At 42.6% G+C, this 13,456-nt stretch overlaps 1 protein-coding gene across 5 annotated transcripts in view; it reads left to right on the plus strand.

Annotated features, from left to right (window-relative positions):
* Positions 1-13,456, plus strand: part of RALY (RALY heterogeneous nuclear ribonucleoprotein) — an 81,305-nt gene that overhangs the window by 1,381 nt on the left and 66,468 nt on the right. The window lies entirely within an intron of this gene.

Here is a 13,456-nt window from a genome sequence, read left to right on the forward strand (position 1 = left end):
TGTAAAGCCGTGGTGCTGGTACCTGTTATTTATTTCTTAGTGTGAACTTGTGTAATCTCTTAGTGCAGAACGGATTTTGAGTCACATCGTTAGTTGGGAGACCTAATTCCGTTCTCCCTGATTCCTTGCCCGTTAGAAGCTGATGGATGCAGAGGACTCCAGATCTCAAGCACAACTGAAGTTCCCTGGGGTTTTGGCTCAGGGAAGGTGTAAGTCGTTTAAAGCAGTGAGGTCCATCCGTTTTTTGTTTTTTGTGGCTTGTTCCTCCCACCAAACCTTGCTTGTTCTCTATAGTGTTTAGATTTATAGCTCCTGGTTGGGGGAAGGGGAGCAGAAAGTGGTTCAAGTCAATTGCTTCAACTCCCTGCCTTCAAATAGAGATTTATTTCTCTTATTTTCAGATAAGGCCCAGAGGGGTAAAAGTGAACTAAAATTAACTTTGGCAAGTGTTCTAGTTTTCCAGTGTGTTTGATCCCTGGTGTCTAAAGATCAGGCAGGGGAGTTCCTAGGCCAGGTCTTGCGATGTCTCCTGATGTGTGTTTTAGTTCTTTGGAGTCTGGAGGTCTGCTGTAGTCTCCCCTTTCCAAGATTCTGGATTTAAGAGTAGTGGTATATAGGACCTGGAAGGGGTCTTATCTGGTCTAACTTTTTTTATCTGCCTTTTCCCTCTTTCCTGTTAACTGAACCTTGGAAAGGGGAAGTAAGTTGTCTAAATTCACAGACTGCTTTAGTGACAGAATCACACCTGGAATTCCAGTATTCTGACTCCCAGTGCAGTAATATTTTTATTTCTACTGTACTCTGCCACCTTTTGAAAGGGCACTAAACTACTTATTCAGGTCTGAAGACCAAGAATCCCAAGTAACTTGAAATCACAAAGAAGTTGTTTAGTCCCAGCATTAAAAGGAGGCCAGGTTTTGTGCACAGGAGTACCAGTTCTCATAAGTCACCACTGTTATTTTATAGTACTTTATTTATGGTTTATAGTTCTCTTTTATAACTGTTACCTGATTTCATTTCTCATCCAGTTCTGTGAGGGAGCTCTCAGAGTTTGGTTTATATCTCCTTTTTACAACTCTAATTGAGAATGGAGACCTAGCAAGGTTAGGGCACTTGCCTTACTTAGATCACTGGATTAACAAGTGGTGAGTACAGGGCATTTCTCATGGACAAAGGATTTGATTTGATGTGGCATCATGAACTCAGTCACTCATTGTGGCTCTCTGAGCCTCAGTTTCCTTATCTGTAAACTATCACAGGGTTGGGTGGGGACTATGAAAAATGGCTATGAAAGTGCATTGTAGTAGTAGGCTAACATTTATTAAGTACTTTCCATGTACCAGTCACTGGATTAAGGACTTTCTGTAGAGCATCTCATTTAGTCCTCAGAGCTACTGTATGAATTAGGTATATTATTAAACTCCTTTTGCAGAAGAAGAAACAGGATTAGAGAGGTTACATGACTTGCTCAGGATCATGTAATTGATAACTGCAGACAATATAACTTTAAAGCTGGTATGCTTTTTATTTATTTATTTGTAAAAATACATGTAAGATCAAATTTACTATTTTAACTATTTTTAAATGTACAGTTCTGTGGCGTTAAATATATTCACACTGTTGTGCAACCATCACTACCATCCGTGTCTAGAACTTTTTCATCTACCTCAGCTGAAACTCTGTATAAACACTTACTTCCTCTCCTTCCTGGCAACCATCATTCTATTTTCTGTCCTTGTGAATTTGACAACTCTAGGTACTTCATATAAATGGAATCATACAATATTTGTCCTTTTGTGACTGGCAAAGCTGGCACTCTTAGGCCTCCCTTAAGCCCAAGGTGCTCTGAAAATGCAAAATGATTATTAGTTCTCATCTGCAGTAAGGTGTGGCATGCAGCTCCAGAGCAAGAACCTAGGCCTGGCTGTACCACTGTGGTTAAGCTTCCCCCACTCCACCCCAGCTCCGTAGATTAAAATTCTTTATCACTGAAGCCTTTTTTGGAGATCTCTGCTTGCCCCTTCTGTATCTTCCAAAGGGAACTCCTGCTCTTGAAATAGAACCCAGAGGACTCCCCACCCTTGCTTTGTTTGCATCTTCCTTTCTGGCTGTCCTGGGTTTGGGCATATGGGGCTGTTGTGATCAACAATAGCAGTGCTGTGACAGCAGCTCGGATCAGAACTACTCAGGACGATTAAATGGATTATCTTTATGAAATGCTCCCTCTTTGTGCCCTCCTCTTTCCATAAAGGCACACAAGAGGGATTAGCTTTTGGGTTCCTAGAGGGTATTTATGGCTTCTCATTGCTTGCAGGTGGTTGAGATGGAATTAAATGCTGCATTTAGTCTTTCAAAATTCCCTTTGTTTTGACTACTTCTGTGTCTTTGTGTGTTTGTGTGTTTTGGGTGGTGTGGTGGTGGGATGTGGTGTTTATGTTTGTGAAGTGTAGTTGGAATTTTGTCATGATGCCAGCAGGGGTTGGGATGGGATGTGTTCCAGAGATGGATAATAGGGCAACAAGCACAGATCTGAGCATGTTGCACTTTCCTCAAAAATCTGATGGCCCAACATTGCCTACCTATTAAAGTCTAAACCCCTGAGTGTGATAATAAGGTCAGAGTGTATTGAAATGTTTATTGGATAGAATCTTGTAGTTGAGGGACTTAAAATCATGTAGACCAGCCAGCCACCCAGCCAACATTTGAATAGGCTACCCGTTGAGATTCTGTTTCATTGGGCGCCTCATTATTGGAAAGTTTTCCATTTACAGAACAGTTATTAAACATCTGCTCCGCAGTGTACTAAGCTTGGAAATTCGGGTGTCTCAGGGGGAAGACAGGCAAGGAAACAGGCAGTGTGAGAAGTGTTGTGACAGGGACAAGCACCATGAGAGCACGGAGGAATGGAACTAACCCAGCCTTGGAGGGTCAGGGTGGTGGGGTTCGTCGGAGAAATTGGCTAGGCCTAGACCTCAGAGAAAAGACTAAGCTAGGAAAAGAAGAGATTTGGGGAGCTGAGGAGGAGACAGGTAAGACTGTTCTAGGCAGAAGGGAATAGCAAGTCTAGATGTGGTGGTAACAGGTGAGACGTTTGGCCATTTACTATATCTACCAGATGCCATTTTAAGCATTTAACATGTGTTAACTCATTTCTTTCCATAACCATCTTGAGAGGTACATACTGTTACAATTCCCATTCTGTAGGTGAGGAAACAAACCCAGAGGGGTTAAGTAAGTTTCTCAAGATTTCTGGGTGGAGCATAAAGCATGAGATGGGTGGATGTAGCAAGAGATGAGACTGGCAAGGTGGGCAGAGCAGAGGCCAAGTCATGAAAGGACCTTATTGCCCAGGTTGAAGAGTTTGGACTTCATTTTGGTGAGGGGACCATGATCCTGTATGCATTTTAGAAGGATATCAGTGGCTCTTTGGGGAGTGGATTGGAGGGCTAGAGCACCATGGGCAAAGAGACCAGTTAGGAGGCTTTTGCAGTAATGCAGGCAAGAGGTGATGGTGTTTCCAATGAAGGGTGTGTGTGTGTGTGTGTGTGTGTGTGGAGAAAAGAAGATGGAATTGAGTTGTGAGACACTGTCAAAGATGGTTGGTGTGGAGGGCAAGGAAGAAATCAAGGAAGACTTCTAGATTTCTACCTGGTGCGGTTGTATAGATGGGGATGCAGTTTATTGAGGTGACACAGGAGAAGAAGATGGGGGGAAGATTTCTCATGCAGGGTCTTATTACATCTGCTTTCATTTACCTTCATCCAGTATTGATCATAGTTCTCCGAGGGGAGGGGAGGGGAAACTGGGGTGAGGCAGGGTATGGCACAGCAAATTTGATAACTATCCCTGGCTAAACTGTTGTAGACACTAGTTTTGGAAAGGAGGAAATAATTAGAACCTAGACATTCCAGACCTTGCACAGCTCTGAAGACTGCTTATGTTAAAGCCAAGGAAAGCTTATGTTTTCTCCAGACAACATTCTTTGGCATTAGGCTCTCCCCATGTGCCAGTGTCCCTCTCTAATTCACCTCTGCTTACTCTGCTAGTCACTGGGAAAGCAAAGATGAATAAAACGTAGCTTGAGAAGCTTGCATTCAAAAGGGCAGCAGATCTCAGTAGCTTAGATACTGTAGTGGAGGGGAGAGAGTGGGGCGGGACAGGATGGGGAGGGACTAAGAAGGATTCTTTTTTTTTTTTTTTTTTAATTTTTTAAAATTTATTATTTATTTATTATTTTTATTTTTGGCTGTGTTGGGTCTTCGTTTCTGTGTGAGGGCTTTCTCCAGTTGCGGCGAGTGGGGGCCACTCTTCATCGCGGTGCGCGGGCCTCTCACTATCGCGGCCTCTCTTGTTGCGGAGCAGAGGCTCCAGATGCTCAGGCTCATCAGTTGTGGCTCACGGGCCCAGTTGCTCCGCGGCATGTAGGATCCTCCCAGACCAGGGCTCGAACCCGTGTCCCCTGCATTGGCAGGCAGATTCTCAACCACTGCGCCACCAGGGAAGCCCCCAGAAGGATTCTTATTAGGGGCAGGAGTCAGGAGACTCTGCTCTGTGTGCCAGTCTTTTCCTCAGGTGGCAAAAGTCTACACTTACTCAAAGGGCCAGGTTTATTCATTTGAATAATGATGAAAAATAATGACTAGGTGACCCCCAGGGTCCCTTCTAGCAATAACATTTTATGATTCTAGTGATGATTCAGACAGTATATCTCTTGGAGAGGTATTTTCTTTCTTCCTTTCTCTTCCCTCCCGCTTCCTCTTCCTCCCCTTTCTTCCTTAGGCAGTAGTAGGGATGTCGGGGTGGAGATAGGGTTTTCACATGAGTGTCTATTAAAAACCTAGTTTTATTCAGTTTTAGCTTTATGTATAAAACGTACAACTGGAGGAGAGATGATGGCAGTAGTAATGTTAGCTTGCTGTCCTACAACTGACCCCTGGGTACTGTAAGGAAAGTTTCAGACCCATGATGGATGCAGCTCACAGACTCTCAGGACTAGAGAGAAAGGGGCCGTGGGATAAATTGGGAACCTAGTCATGAGCCTGAGTATATTTGGTCTGGTCCCTGCTACTAATAATTCAGTGTATGGGCTTGGCCAAGCCCCTTTGCTTCTCTGGCCCTATTGCTTCATAAAATAATCAGGGGGCCAAAGGGTGAGCCCTGGGGACAGAAAAAGGATTGGAAGTTCCTCTCTAATGAGGAATAATTATCGAATAACTGGAGACAGGCATCTGCCCAAGTATTGCTAGTTATCTCTTCTGACTGTTTCTACAGCCCTTCTTTTTTCCTCAGTCTTTTTGTCACTTCATAATGGCCTCCATATGAATAAATCTGCTGTGCCTCCTGGGAGGAGGGGAGGAAGGTTGGGATATTCTCTCTAGGTTCTGGTCTACATCCCCAACGAGCCGTTAAGGCTGCCTGCTGCCCCCTGCTCTCTATGCTGGGGTAGGGGTCGGGAGTTTTTGGTTGAATACTCAGGTTTTCTTAGGCTCACACACATGTATTTGGAGTGCTCCACTGACTAAAGTGCCAATCTGGCCATCCTCCCAACATGCCCAGTGCAGTTCCACTGAGGGGGAATAGCATTCGGTGGGCCTTTGATGCTTGCCAAACTCATGTTAATTGTAATTACCTAATACTCCCTGGGATCTCAGTCTTCCTGTCTGTAAAACAAGGGGGTTGGGCTGATGTCTGGTTTTATGGAAGTGGCTTGAGAATTCATTTCTGGAAGAAGAAGGGGCTTTGTTAGAGTATTGAGAGTATCTCACAGGGTTAAATTCTGGGTTCGCAGATACCTTTCAGTATATAAACAGATGGATATTGCTTTTTAGAGTGGACAGAGTGCTGAAAAATTGCTTGTGAGGTGAATTTACCAAATTGTCTACTGAGTTCCATTATAAACTTGGAGCTGTTGTCCCATGGGACAAACTTGGAGTCCAAGACTAAAAAGTTATATTTAAATATGTAGCAAACTGTTTAAAATCATAGGATAAAAGGAAAATAAAAACACTGTAAGATTCCCAAACACCACTAGGACTGGAAAAACACTAGACCAGAAATTTGCATTTCCTTAGAGCTTTGGCTTTCTGAGGTAGATACCTCTGCTGTGGTTACCTGGCCCTTGAAATGCCATCTGTAGAGACTGAAGAGTTCTGTTTATTTGTCAAGGTAAGAATCATTGCCTTATTCCAAGTAAGTATTCTCATTTACAAGGTCTCATTTACAAGGTCACATTTACAACCTGGTTAACCTATTGTTGGCCAGGTTTTCTTCATTCCAGAGGCATTTATCTGGTATTTAGCTATCTCCTGTTTGTTTGTTTTATTAAGGATTTCACTAAGCCTAGTTAACGGTAGTGTTTGCATGGTGTCTGTTGATCTGTTTGTCTAGTTTCCTTTGTAATTCTTTGTGCTAGTGAAAGCAAGCTGAGCAGTAGATTTAAAAGAATCATTTCCATAACTCATTATTTCTCTAGGTCTGGGTTTCCTTTCTGGAAGGTATGATCATGCTACACTGAGAAGTCAAATGTTGTTCACTGCTTACACAGACCGTGTTAAGGCTTTGGGACTTTGTTCTTCCAGATAGTTGTAAGCTGGCACTGAGGAATGGTGCTCTCAATATAATAATGATAGCTGTGCCTGAATCAGTTGAACACAAGAATAACTTTTCTTCATACCTTAAAGACTCACCCTAAATTGATTTTTCACACCAATTAAAGTTAACTCTTACTAAAATTAGGGTGTTAGGTAGAGTTACCATGCTAAGTAGGTTACCTAGCTGCTGTAGTAAGATTATGCTTGGAAGTCCAACTGCTTTCCATCCCTAAGTTCAACCATTTGTTCTAGGAATTTGGAGTACCTACTATGTGTTCTCCCTATGGAGAACGTAAAAACCAAACAATACATGATTCCTGCCCCCAGATTACATTCAGTCTGGAGAGAGAGACAGATAAGTACAACAGGTCCTAGCTTATTCTTACCCGTGCTTCCTTGGCCTGGATATTTTGGTTGAGGGTTTAGACTGGAAATAGCAGAATTGATGGATGTATCACTAGGCAAGGAGACCTATTTGAGTATCTGACTTCCAGTGTTCCAATTTGGTTTTGGCCTTCCCTCCTTCTCTTCCTTTCTTCTGCCTGTTATCTAGATTTTCTTCTCTATTGCTGAGGTGTCCAGCAGCCAGTGTGTAAAGTCAAGAACCTTAGGGTAGGGGACAACATTGTCCTTCAGGTTTGGGTGTCCAGACATCTGCCTAGTGCTTTCCCTATTCTTCTCACATCAGTTCTTTGGCTGGTTTCCAGAAAAAGTTGATATTGTCTAGCTTCTTATTTAGGAATGAAGAAAATTGTTTCATATTGAATTAAGTTTTATACTCAGTTTTGAAATAAAATAGCTATTTTGCTTGCAAATGGAATTATTTGAGGTGTGGTTTCTGGCATTTTTTTGGCTGTGCTGCACAGCCTGTGGGATCTTAGTTCCCCGAGCAGTTATTGAACCCGGGCCCTCAGCAGTAACAGCACGGAGTCCTAACCACTGGACCACCAGGGATTTCCCATTTGATCAGTTTTTGACTTACTAATTATGACTAAACTGTAGTTCTTGAAGCCCATTGCTACTATCTCTGCCAGCCTTCTTTGAACGCTTTGCAGCATGGAGCCCTAGGAAATGGAGGGAACGTTGAGGTTACCCTGTCTGGAAGGGCTCTTCATCTTCCCTTGTCCCTATTCTCAAAAAAGAAGTGTTATTTGGGATGCTGTGTTGTGTTCATGATTTCTTCCAACAATTTAGCATTGCCTGGGAGGTCTAGAAGAAGAGGAAATATGCCTGTGTTCGTCCTCAGAGGTTGGGGACAATATTGAAATCAATTTGGCCAAACTGTATGGAGCCCATTGAGTCCTCCTTTGGTGCTGTGAGGGATGAAAATGTGTAAAGCATACTCTTGTCTTCAGGGAACCTGTGGTCTCTTTGGGGAGATAAGGTAATCATGAAGTTGTAGCTGATAATAAGGCAGTTTGGTGTAGAGAGCTTGGTTTGGAAGACTAAGGTCTTACTCTTGTTCCCTGGAACTAATTTGGCCAGGAAAACTGGAATAAGTCATTTTCCCCTCTCTGAACCTCCATATTCTCATCTATAAAATGAGGTTAATAATCTGTATCTTGCCTTCCTCACAGTGTTATTGTGAGGAGCAAGTTAGATGTTACTAAAAGTGCATTATAAAACCAGATGATGCAATTTGTATGTGAAGAATTCATGAGTCATTTGTCAGAGGTAATAGGTAAATAGCAGAGTTTTCTATAGAAGGGGAGATCTCTTTGGGCTGGGGTGATCAGGAAGAGTGGTCTGGACCAGTCTTGGGATGGGGAGAAAGAATGCTGGAAGCATTTAGACAGAGGCAGTGATGGAGCAAAGGACTATAGGCAGAACTGTTAAGGGGCAGCAATGAGTGTTTTAGCTTTAGTAGTTATTGACAAACAGTTTTCAGACTGCATACCAGATCAAACTCTCATCAGCTGTGTATGAGAGAATTCCTGTTGCTCCATGTCCTTGTCAACACTTAGCATTATCTTTTTATTTTATGTCATTCTTGTTGGAGTGTAGTTATAGAAGTGACTTGTAAGAACCACGATAGGAACTCTCAGGTAGTACCATACAGGGGTAAAGTGATTGGTAAGTTCAGAGGAGGGAGAGATTGCTTCATTTGTGGGTGTGTGGTGCCCAGGGAACACCTATGGAGGAGTGAGCATTTGAGCTGGGCCTTGTAGGATAAGGATAGTGACCATGTATTATCTAGGACCATCCCAATGTCTAATATTCTGTCTTGCTGCGCTTATAAATTATGAAACACCCATATTTCTGTCTGGGCCAAATCTCCCAGTACACCCAGAAGCAGTGCCCGGATATCTTTTCTCAGTTGCAGTGCTTCTCTCTCCTCCCCCTTTGTTTCCAGAAAGTATGATCACAGGAGATTTAGGCTCCAGAGATGGAGAGAGGACATTCTGTGCAATGGGAACAACTTGAGCAGAAACACAGATGAGCAACTAGATCAAGCGGCATCCATATTCCAGCTAATGAGCAGAGTGGGGAGGGCATGTCCCATAATTTGGGGGTTGGTCATACCTTCTCATAGTCTCCTGGAGCAGGTGGAAAAGGTAATAATGTTCCCAAGCCAGTTTGTATTTAAATTGATAGAAGGATGAGAATGACCTCTTTGCCTATAATTACATCATTTCGGGGAAGAAATTAATCCAGCAGACAGTCATACTTGAAGTATGTCGAAAGAGAGTTTGTCTTCTCTTAAAATGGAGGGGGAGGAAGGGAACGCCAGGACCTAAAGAGCTTAGTCTCTCAGCACTCATCTATTACTTGTATATTTGCTCGGAAAAATTACCATTTCTTTGTCAGCTTTTATCCTGCCTGGTGGACTCTAGCTGGGTGTTTATTTTCTGTAGTTTTACCAAATCACTTTGAAGGCTGGTGTGAACATTGATCATGTCTTAGAGTCTTTCTTCTTTGTTCTGTCAGCAAGTACTAGAAAATGTACCTTAAATTACCTGTTTTTGGGAAACAAGGTGGCCCTGCCTGGTCCCAGAGAGGCATGTTAAACATTAGTCAGCTCCTGATCCTGTGTTAGGTCCTGGGGTATTTGTCAGGGGACACTGGGGGTGTTAGAGCTGCCAGTGGGGACATTGACCAGAGGGTATCTAGGCCTTCTGTCAAGGAGACTTGTCAAGTACTTGATTAAAAATCTGACCTGGGTTCTAGACCTAACTCTGCCATTTATATTAATAATAGCTGCCATGGGACTTCCCTGGTGGTGCAGTGGTTAAGAATCCGCCTGCCAATGCAGGGGACACGGGTTCAAGCCCTGGTCTGGGAAGATCCCACATGCTGCGGAGCAACTAAGCCCATATGCCACAACTACTGAGCCTACGCTCTAGAGCTCGCGAACCACAACTACTGTGAGCCCGTGTGCCACAACTACTGAAGCCCGTGTGCCTAGAGCCTGTGCTCCACAACGAGAGAAGCCACCACAATGAGGAGCCCATGCACTGCAACGAAGAGTAGCCCCTGCTCACCACAACTAGAGGAAGCCCGCGCGCAGCAACAAAGACCCAACACAGCCACAAAAAAAAAAAAAAAAAAAAGCTGCCATGACTTGGGTGCCCACTGTGGTGAGATACCATATTGGTGCCTTGTGTTCATACTAATAGAGCTGATATTTACTGACGGTTACTATGCGCTGAGAGCTCTTTGTGTGTGTGTGTGTGTGTGTGTGTAATCTTTATAATATAAATTTATATATAATCTTAAGGCATATCTTATATGTAAAATTAATGTATAAGACATAGACATGGGCTTCCCTGGTGGCGCAGTGGTTGAGAATCTGCCTGCCAGTGCAGGGGACACGGGTTCGAGCCCTGGTCTGGGAAGATCCCACATGCCGCGGAACAGCTAAGCCCGTGTGCCACAACTACTGAGCCTGCGCGTCTGGAGCCTGTGCTCCGCAACAAGAGAGGCCGCAATAGGGAGAGGCCCGTGCACCGCGATGAAGAGTGGCCCCTGCTCGCCGCAACTAGAGAAAGCCCTCGCACAGAAACGAAGACCCAACACAGCCAAAAATAAATAAATAAATAAATAAAAGTGAAATTCTTTAAAAAAAAACCAAACAAACATATTTCATATAAAGTTTCAACATATTGTATATGTTGTATATACATATACAATTGTATATATTGTATATATATTGTATATAATTTAAATATAATATACCTAAGTATATAGTAAAAATATTCTCACCTCAACCGTAAGAAGTAGGTTCTGTTGTTCCACGTCATATAGGTAAGAAACTGAGGTACCAGTAGGTTAAGAAATATGCCCACAGTCACACTGCTAGTAAATGTAGTTGCCAGGATTTAAACCTAACCAAATCTTCTTTTTTAATATGGAAAATTTCAAACATATACAAAGTAGACAGAATAGGTTAATGAAGCATGATGTACCCATCGTTCAGCCTCAGTAGTTATCTATTCATGGTCAATCTTATTGCATTTATACCCTTACATACTTCTCATCCTGTGCTTTGAAATGTGGGTATCATATTTTGTCCTTAAGTATTTCACAATGTATTTTTTTTTTAATTTTTGAACTTTTTTTTATTGTCGTAAAGTATATGTAATATAAAAGTTACCATATTAGTCATATAGTTCAGTGGCATTCAGTATGTTCACATCATTGTGCAACCATCACCACTCTAGATACTTCTTTTGTTAAAAACCTTTAACAATGTATTTTTAAAATTATTTATTTATTTATATTTTGGCTGTATTGGGTCTTTGCTGCTGTGTGGTGAGCGGGGGCTTCTCATTGCGGTGGCTTCTCGTTGTGGAGCATGGGCTCTAGCACGTGGGCTTCTGTAGTTGTGGCATGCGGGCTTGGTACTTGTGGCTCGCGGGCTCTAGAGCGCAGGCTCAGTAGTTGTGGTGCACGGGCTCAGTTGCTCTGCAGCATGTGGGATCTTCCTGGACCAGGGCTCGAACCCGTGTCCCCTGCATTGGCAGGCGGATTCTTAACCACTGCGCCACGAAGGAAGTCCCACAATATATTTCTAAAAGATGATTTTAAAAAACACAACCATTATCACATAATAAAATTTAACAATTCCTTAATACCATCAAAATCCAGATTGTGTTCAAATTTCCCATTGTCTTATAAATGTCACAATCTTATTTTTACAGTTTGATTTAGGATTTACATAAGGTCCATACATTGTAATTGGTTGTTATGTCTTTTAAGTCTTTTTTAATTATAAGTTCACCTTTTTCCCCTTTTATTTGTTGAAGTAGTTGGATTGTTTTTCCTGTAGAAATTTGCTCATTGCAGATCTGTGGTGTGTTTAATATGTTTCTCTGTCCTTTGTATTTCCTGTAAATTTGTGGTTGTATCTAGAGGGCAATACCTCTTAATCCTCATAGCAGCCCTACAAAAATAGGTATTCTTATTTTGCAGATGAGAAAACAGACTGAGAAAGGCTGGGTAACTTGCCCAGGGCCTCACAGCAACCTTGGATTTGAACAGACCTTCTTGCCTTCAAAACCTATGCTCTTTTGTTTTCACCGTTCACCCATTCTGTGAGCTTGAGCAAATCATTTTCAGTTCTCTGGGCATTAGTTTCTTTGTGTGCATTGAGAGCTCTTACAGAAGTAGTGTTCTGTGTCCCTGTGACCATTTTAGTGCCCACCATTAGACGGCATGACACTAGATGCTGTGGGTGATACTCATATGAATAAGACTGTTTTCAAGGAGCACGTAGTCAGCCAGGGACTGATGACCATACCCTGTTTCAGACATGGAGCCTGTTTTGGCAATTGCGGGTCTATAGGATCATTAATCCCCCATAGGATTCCTAACTAACCTCCCTACATCCTGTCTTGCCCTCTTTCAAGCCATGCTCCTCTCTGCTGCCAGTTGCCTTTTCCTAAAAACCATTTTTGTTGTGTTCTCCCTGCTCATAAATCCAGCTTGAGGGATCTGGTAAATAAGAAAAGTTTTTCCAGCAATAAACCTTCCCTCCTTGGATTGAGTTACTGTTTCAAGGGCAGCTAGTCTTTTTTCTTTTCTATTTGGCAAAGGTGTTATTGCTTTTATGGAAATGGAATCTGGAGATGATAGAATAATGATGGAGTGAAGCATAGGGAATGCCATCTTGATTCAGGGGAGTGCATACATTTAGCATTGTACTGTTTACTCCCAAGGACATCCGACCGTAATGGGGCAATTGTGCTGTTTTGCAAAGAAAAGGAACTTTTAGTTGTGGAGTCCAGGGAGAAGAGTCTTAAAGGTATCCTTTTGAGATACCTTCATCTCATTGATGAACCTTCATCTTATTGGCTAACCAAGCCATTAAAATGAATGTGTTATATAGGAGTAGAGTCAAGCAGAGCAGTGTTTTCGGTCTGTAGTAATTTGGGTGGCAGACAGGTGGCATTGGGGTCGAGGTTGACGTACAACTGATATAGGTAGTGAAGTCAAAAGTCAGGAGAGGTAAAGTTTAGGGCATTTGTATCACTGGAGTGCCTTGCATATAATAGTTACCTAATATCTTTTTAAAGTCTTTAAAAAAAATACTTTGACAGTGGATCAAGCCAGAGGAGAAGGCTGTGGAATCATGGATTCTAAAGCTCAGGAGCCAAGTAATCTAGGACCCTGGATAGCTCCTTGGAAAAGCAGTTCCTCTGACAAAAGTTAAGAGTACTTAGGGGACTCCTAAGTCCTTTCTGTTCCAGATCTTTTCAGAGGATCTTACGCTCTGGATCAGAGGTTGCAGACTGGCAGGTCTTGGATTGTGTCTAGCCCGAAGTGTATTTATTTTGAGTTGGACCCCAGCCTGGGAAGATTAGGGTTTTCAGTGGAGATACTATGTATGAGATCAGAGGCCCGGGCATGTGGGCTATGAGGGTGAG

This window comes from Balaenoptera acutorostrata, chromosome 15 (genome assembly GCF_949987535.1).
Source record: "Balaenoptera acutorostrata chromosome 15, mBalAcu1.1, whole genome shotgun sequence".
In the NCBI taxonomy this organism is placed as follows: domain Eukaryota; kingdom Metazoa; phylum Chordata; class Mammalia; order Artiodactyla; family Balaenopteridae; genus Balaenoptera; species Balaenoptera acutorostrata.